Here is an 8,155-nt window from a genome sequence, read left to right on the forward strand (position 1 = left end):
TATATATATATATATATATACTTTGCTGGTTTTTGTGTTTCTCTAGAGAACCCAATCCAACACAGTCTTCCTCCAATCCTGATGTCACATTTTTCTTCATATAGTCCAGCTTCTCGGATACTCAGCATGCAGATTCAGTAACTGTGATGGAAGGAGACAACCCTGATACACACCCTTCCCGAGTTTAAACCAGTATTGCCTTGTTCAGTTTGAACAAAAGCCTCCTATGTACAAATCCCTCAGGAGCACAATTAAGTGTTCTGAAATTCCCATTCTTCTCAATGTTATCCATAATTTATTATGATCCACATAGTCATATGCCTTGACATATTCAATAAAACACAGGCAAACATCTTTCTGGTATTCTTTACTTCCAGCCAAGATCCATCTGACATCAGCAATGATATTCTTCATCCCATGTCCTTGTTTGAATCCAGTTCGAATTTCTGCAAGTTGCCTGGCAATATACTACTGCAACCATTTTCAATTATCATCAGCAAAATTTTACTTGTATGTGATATTAATGATATTGTTCAATAATTTCCACATCTGTTGGATCATCTTTCTTTGGAATGGGCACAAATATCAGTCTCTTCCAGTCAGTTGGCCAGGTAGCTGTCTCCCAAATTTCTTGGCATAAACAAATAAGTACCTCCAGTGCTGCATCTGTTTGTTGAAACACCTCAGTGGGTATTCCATCAGTTCCTGGAGTCTTGTTTTTCACCAATTCCTTCAGTGCAGCTTCTTCCTTCACTATCATTAGTCCTTGATCATATGCTGCCTCCTGAAATAGTTAAAGATTGACTTTTTTTTTTTTTTTTTTTGGTACAGAGACTCTGTGTATTCCTTAAATCTTCTTTTGATGCTTCCTGAATCATTCAATATTTTGCCTACAGAGTTTTTCAATATTGCAACTGAAGGCTTGATTTTTTTCTTCAATTCTTTCAGTTTGAGAAATGCCAAGCATGTTCCTCCCATTTGGTTTTCTAACTCCAGGTCTTTGCACATTTCAATATAATACTTTACTTTGTCTTCTCAAGCTGCTCTTTGAAATCTGTTCTGCTGTTCTAATTCATCACTTCATCCATTTACTTTAGCTACTCCCCATTCAAGGAGCTCTGGTGGCATAGTGCCTAAGGCATTTAACTGCTAACCAGAAGGGTGGTAGTTCAAACCCACCAGCCACTCCTTGGAAGGGAGATTGGATGATCTAATTCTGTAGGCACACCACCTCGGAAACCCCAGAAGGGGTTGCCATGAGTCGGATTTGACTTGATGGCAGTGAGTTTGGTTTTTTGGTTTACTTTCCATTCAAGACCAAGTTCCAGAGTCTTTCTGACATCTATTTTTGTATTTTCTTCCTTTCCTGTCTTTTTAATGACCTTTTGCTTTCTTCATGTATGATATTCTTAATGTCATCCCACAACTCATCTGGTCTTCAGTCAATGGTGTTCAATGTATTAAATCTATTCTGCAATGGTCTCAAAATTCAGGTGGGATAAACTCAGGTTGTATTTTGGCTCTCTTGAACTTGTTTCAAATTTCTTCAACTTGAACTTGCTATGAACAACTGATGGTCTGTCTGTTCCATAGTCAGTCTTGTTTTGACTGATGATATTGAGCTTCCCCATTGCCTCTTTCCACAAAAGTAGTGATCTGATTCCTATATATTCCATCTGGTGAGGTCCACATGTATAGCTGTCGTTTATGTTGTTGAAAAAAAAAAAAAAAAAGGTATTTCTAATGAATAAGTCATTGGTCTTACAAAATTCTATCATGTCATCTCCAGTGTCATTTCTATCACCCAGGTCATATTTTCCAACTACTGGTGATTCTTCTTTGCTTCCAACTTTCCCATTCCAATCACCAGCAATAATCAGTACATCATGTTTTGTCAATTTCAAACTGCAGAAGTTGGTAAAAATTTTCAATTTCCTTATCTCCGGCTTTAGTGGCTGGTGCATAAATTTGAATAATAGTAATATTAACTGGTCTTCCTTGGAGATGTATGGAAAGTATCTTATCTCTGACAGCACTGTACTTCAGGATAAATGTTAAAACACTCTTTTTTGATGGTGAATACAATGTCATATTTGTCATTCCCAGCATAGTAGACCATATGATTATCTGATTCAAAATAGCCAATACCAGTCCAATTATGTTCACTAATGCCTATGCTATTGATCTTTATGCTTTCCGTTTCATTTTCAACAGCTTCAGTTTTCCTAGGTTCATTCTTCATATAGTCCATGTTCTGATTTTAATACATGTTTATAGCTGTCTAATCCCATTTTGAGCCATGCCCTATCAGCAACTGAGTGTCCTGAAAATTTTACTCCATCTACGTCATTAAGGTTGGCTCTAATTTGGGAAAGCAGTTCATCTCCAGTCATATTTTGAGTGCCTTTCAATCTGAGGGTCTCCTTTTCTGGCACTATATCAGACCATGCACTATATCATGCCTATTCATAGAGTTTTCCAGTAATATATCAGACAATGTTTCATTGCTACTCATAAGATTTTCATTGGTCAACTTTTTCAGAAGTGAATGGCCTCATCCTTCTTTCCAGTCTGTCTTACTCTAGAAGCTCTGCTAAAATCTGTCTACCATGGGTGACCCTGCTACTATGGGTGACTCCAACAACACACAAGCCACCATGGTATGACAAACTGATGCAGAAGTGATGGAATTCATTGTATATGCCCTCCTAAATTTAAACAACTGTCCCTATTAACATTAGAACTGCTGGGTTTTGTGGAGGTTTAACCTTACTCAATCAACTTCAGCTTTTGTTGCTAATTCAAATTTGCACACACACACACACACAAACGTGCATATAAAAAAGCCACAGGTCATATATCATTCAATATTTTTCAATGTTATTTTCTGTATTTGATACCTGGCTATCAACCTCAATAATCTACACAGTAGAATGTGATGAAACATTGCCAACCCAGACCTGGAGCACAGGCAAAAGAACTCAGATCTGGGTAGAGGTAAAGAAAGGAAAAGGGTATGGGTAAACGCAGCAGCTCTTTCAGACTCTAGTCTGCATCAACTCACCATGAGTAGCCTGAGATTTGAGAAGGACAGCAGGAAGAGACTATGGGATTTTGCTCCTGATGACAAATAACTTAGTGTAATGACAAGGTTAATAAAACAAAAACCAGGTATCTTAATGGGATTTGAACACCAATTATACTTAAGCCCTTCATTTTCCAAATCCACATAAATAACTGTCATTTAGGTTCACCCAAAGAAGAAGGTCAGCTGTGACTAGTGATACTAGTACTTGGAAATGAAACAAGATCTAGGAAAATAAACACAAATGAAAGACCTGACAAGAACCAAGCTAGATTTCCAGTCATTGAATAGAAGAGCCTTTTCCCCTCAGTATTTAAGCATTTGTATGCCAATCTTATTCATGAAGTACATTTTTTCCTTAAAATTTAAATTCCCTTTTCCTCCCACCCATAGGATAGAATGCCAAATGCTATTTTCTGATCAGTTGCTGATTTGGGGCCATCTGTCATGTATGAGGCATGATTTCAAGGAAAGCAACGGTGTGGCATTTCTCAATATAAATTGTTCTAGGCAGCCACCTCTTTCAAAGTGCTAGACCCAAACCTGTTTATTCCCTGTCTGCCACTATGATTTGTTTATGATTTTGCATCATTTATAATTTACATCTAAATGGATTCACAAAATATAATAGAAATTTGCATTTGAATTGATTGGTGGAACAGAAGGTTTTTAAACCATTATTTTCTTCAATTGAGAGGTTCTAATGGACATGCCACTAGCTCAGATAAGCTTTCAAATAACACATTATTTCCTACAAGTTTTCCCTACTTACTTCTGGCAATGCTAACTCTTACACTTTTCTTTCTTTGGGGAATAAAATGTCAATGAAAATTATCTAGACCATTCTTAAATTGAACCTTCCTACTGGTGAAAAATTGTGCAGTGGCAAAGGGTGTTCTTATAATTCATAGTCAAAAGTAGGAGCTTGATATAAAATTATTGTAAAAATCATAATTACACTCATTTTAAGAACACATAGCAATGAAAAAACTTAACATATGCTATAATTTCACATGATATAATTTCTATTTTCTGAATTCTTTTACCTTTTCTCTTTGTTCATCTAACCATCTATTTTATATACATGATGTTTTAATTAACTTTCCTTTGTTTTCAAGAAACATAAATGCATTTAAGCTGAATCAAGGAAGAAAAGGTGGAATTATTACTATAATTATAAAGCTGGGCATTTCTTGGACACTTGGAAATCAAAGTACTGTTTTATCTAACTGCGACCATGACAGGAAAGTCAAGGATTAAGACTGCTATCTCTTTCTCTCAGGTCCTACAGTCAACCACACATATGTATTTAGTAACATCTAAGTGTCAGGCACTGTCAAGCAGCAAAAAGTAATTGAGAACTTCTCTCCGCCCTCTTTGCCCTTACAGTTTAAGAAGGAGCACAGAGATTTTAAAATATTTTTTTAAAGTTATAAAATCACACAATGTAAAAACATTAGATTCAGAGACCAACTATGTTGGAGAGGATAAGAAAGGCTTCTTTGAAGAACTGATGTTTAGATTGAAATCATAAGAATAAACAGAACGTAACCAAGCAAATGGTGTAATGAACATTCAATTACTACAACTATGTGTTGTCTAAATCCCTTCTTTTGGTGCCTGCTATTTTTCTATGGACACAAGATATAGATGACTTTGCATGTGGGCTGTTTGAGATAGATTATGGTCTCTTGATAAAATGAAGAACCTGGTTGGCTTAACCTGGTTTGTGGAAAGGTTTGGTATGTATTAGGCACTGGTACTGTTCAATCAGCTTCGTTGGGGGTTGAGAATGGTTGTAGTTGTGGTCAGGAAGGATAAGCAAGCAGCAAAAATAGATTTTAATAGACAGACTGTCAAGTCTAGGATATGGATGTTTGTCTGAACAAGCACATAATGCTCACTTGATGAGCAGTGTTCTTCGATGTTTCTCATAGGTGGTGAGGAGTTGTACATATGCTCACCAAGAATCTGTGTAATTACTGGATAGCATGTGCCTGGGGCTGAGGAATAGTGAGAGGCACCAGCGGACTGAAGCCACAGAAATAATCTACCTCTCGTGGGACAGGTAATCATGACTTGACTAACTATGGCCTCTAACCTTCTATGAATTGTTATTGCTGCTAGGAAGGAAATGATACCGAATTCTTCATAATTTGAGTATTCACAACAAAATTGCTCTATTGACATCAATTTAGTAATAAATTATACAGTTCTACAGTCAGACAGACTCCAGTTTGAATCGAAATACTAGCTACAGGACATTATAAAAATTACATATTTTTAAGCTGTGAGATTCTTTGTTACAAAATTGATACAATAACAATATTTGTTCATCAGCTAAGAATTCTGTGTAATGGAGTATAACAGACTACTCAAAATAATAGTGGCTCAAATACATATGTTTTACTTTATTTCATAGAAGAAGTATTGATCTAAGTAGACCAAAGCTGGTATTGTGGTGCCAGGAAGTCATCCAAGACCCAGTCTCCTTCTCTCTTTTTGCTCCACCATTCTCAGCACTGGCTTTCATCCCCCAACCAGAGTGTTCAAGCTGGCTGTTGAATCATTAAGCATAATATCTACATGACAGGCAGTGTAAAGGGAAAAGTGGGGATAAGGGAAGGGGATCAAAAGGAAGCTCCTTCCCAAAGAGTAAATTCTACACACGCATTCTCTGTAAATTTCATTGACCAGTACTCAGTCACATAACTACATGAAGCTACAAAACAGACATGGAAATGGGATGTTTTAGTTGTCCCTCTGTCGCTATAGAAGAAATCTGGGTACTAAGTAGGAAGGGATAGATTAGTAGACAAGCAGCATCTGCCACAATGTTTCTCACAGGATTATTGAAGATTAAATGAGTGAATAGATGTTAAATTCTCATTACAGTGGCTGATACATGTCAGCATTCAAAAGCTACCATTATTATTGCTAGCCTATTGCTGGCCAGTTGCCAGGAACATATGTTTCTATTATTTAAAGCTCATTAAATATACACAATCAGATTTAAAAGGAAATTCTATTTGGAGCTGATTAAATTTTTAAAGGAAATGAATCCAAAATGTCCCAGAAAAAATATGGATATAAAACAGTTCAAGCAAGTAGATAAAAATCTATAGTTTGGAGAGTTTATAAATCAACAACAATGTGTTAACCAAGAGATCCAAAGCTCAGAGACTGCAGGAAACCATGTGCATAGCGAAGGAAACTGCTCTCCTTGAATTCTAGAATAATTCTCATTAAATAACTTAGACGAGATGATAACAGAATGTGGGCATATCCTCAGTACTTCACAGATTTTTACATAGTTCAGCACAAGTGCATATGTGGGTGGAGAAGGAGAGGGAAGAAGCAGTGTTCCTGTTCTTAGATGCTTTTGGTTGTTCTCTCACTTTCCTTTTTTCTATTTTCACCAACCTTTCTTTTTTTCTCTTTTCCTCTAAGTCTGTACTTCTCTGTTTCCTTTTGCATTTTCCTCTTGCACTGTTTTGTCATGCTACTTGCTATGTTTTTGGGATTTGATCCAAATCATAATCAATGTTTTATTACTTTTTTAGAATGCATATCCTCCTGAATCATTGCTTCCAAGCAGGAGCTACTGCCAGGCTCTCTTAATGTTATTTGGCTCACTCAAAATTAAGATGGAAATAACCTGCTGTGGATATGGGAGAGAATGGAGTTTCAGCATCACACAGATCTAGGTATGTGCCACCAAAGGCAAATGAATTTATTGTTCCCAGCCTCAGTTTCTTTTTCTCTAAAACTAGCTTAGTAATCACATACTCAAAAAACAAAACCCACTGTCATAGAGTCATTCTGACTCAAAGAGATTCTATAGGAGAGAATAGAACTAACCCCATAGGGTTCCCAAAGCTGTAAATCTACATGGAAGCAAATTGACACATCTTCCTCCCACATAGCAGCTGGTGGGTTTGAACAGCCAACCTTTCAGCCACGTGCTAAACCATTATACCACCAGGGGTCCTATATATTACGTAAGAAATTTTAAAATAAATCTGGCAATTTAGGTAAACTTCATAGTACAGTAAGAAACACAGAGCAAGTTTTAGCTCTGATACTAATGATGATGGTAATAAAATTAGATTGAAAAATTTCCCAGTCTAGCTGTAGTATCTACAAAATATTGTTGCTAAACAAACAATAATATTTTATTTTTAAATAACAATTATTTCATGTGATATTAGGTCACTGGGAATTTTTCATATAGAACACAACAAACAAACAAAATAATCCATGTTTGAGTCATCTATTGTATAAATTCCACTCCCTGATAGAATATTGCAAATTGCATTATGTCTTGTCTTTCTCTAGTCCAATACCCAATACTATTATGGTTTGTATGTGTGATGAAATATCTTGCTTTATTTTCAGCTTTCTATCATTTGGTCTAACTCAGAAATATGTTATCATTCTGGTTAATTTTTTTTTTCTTTGAAATTATTTCTTTATCATTCATCATTCTTCAAACAGAACAGTCCAGACTTTATCAGGTTATCTATACAATATTAGACCTTAGTGATATACTTTAGTCTAATTAGTGTGAATATGTTTACTTTCTGCCCAACCATCTGAGATAAAGGCTCCCACTCATTCACTCCCTTCAAAAGCACATATGGTGTTTTTCTGTCTAATCATTCTTTTCCCAAGGCACTGACATATCTTGACAGACTTTTCCTACCTCTATCAAAAGCAGTTTCTTAAACTGCTTGGCTGATGGATCTTAGGCAAGTGAATTCATTCTTCTCAACCTATTTCTTTTTCTCTATAACTAGTACAATAACACCACATAATACATAAGGATTTTTTAAAGGATTTAATCTGGTGAAAGAGATGGATGTTATCCCTGATAAGAAAATGTACACATATGCATACATACAAAAATTTACACATAAGTTCAAGATATTCATAGACCTCCTGATATCTATCATTGAATTACTTAGATTTCACACAGAGGAAGTTTTTATTTTGTCAGCTAATTCTAAATTAAAATTGTTAACATATGCCAGAAAAGGCTCATTAAATTTTAAAATATTAAATGACAAC

The sequence above is a fragment of the Orycteropus afer genome, unplaced genomic scaffold, assembly GCF_000298275.1.
Source record: "Orycteropus afer afer isolate SDZICR_OR568_19922 unplaced genomic scaffold, OryAfe1.0 scaffold00190, whole genome shotgun sequence".
Taxonomy (NCBI): domain Eukaryota; kingdom Metazoa; phylum Chordata; class Mammalia; order Tubulidentata; family Orycteropodidae; genus Orycteropus; species Orycteropus afer.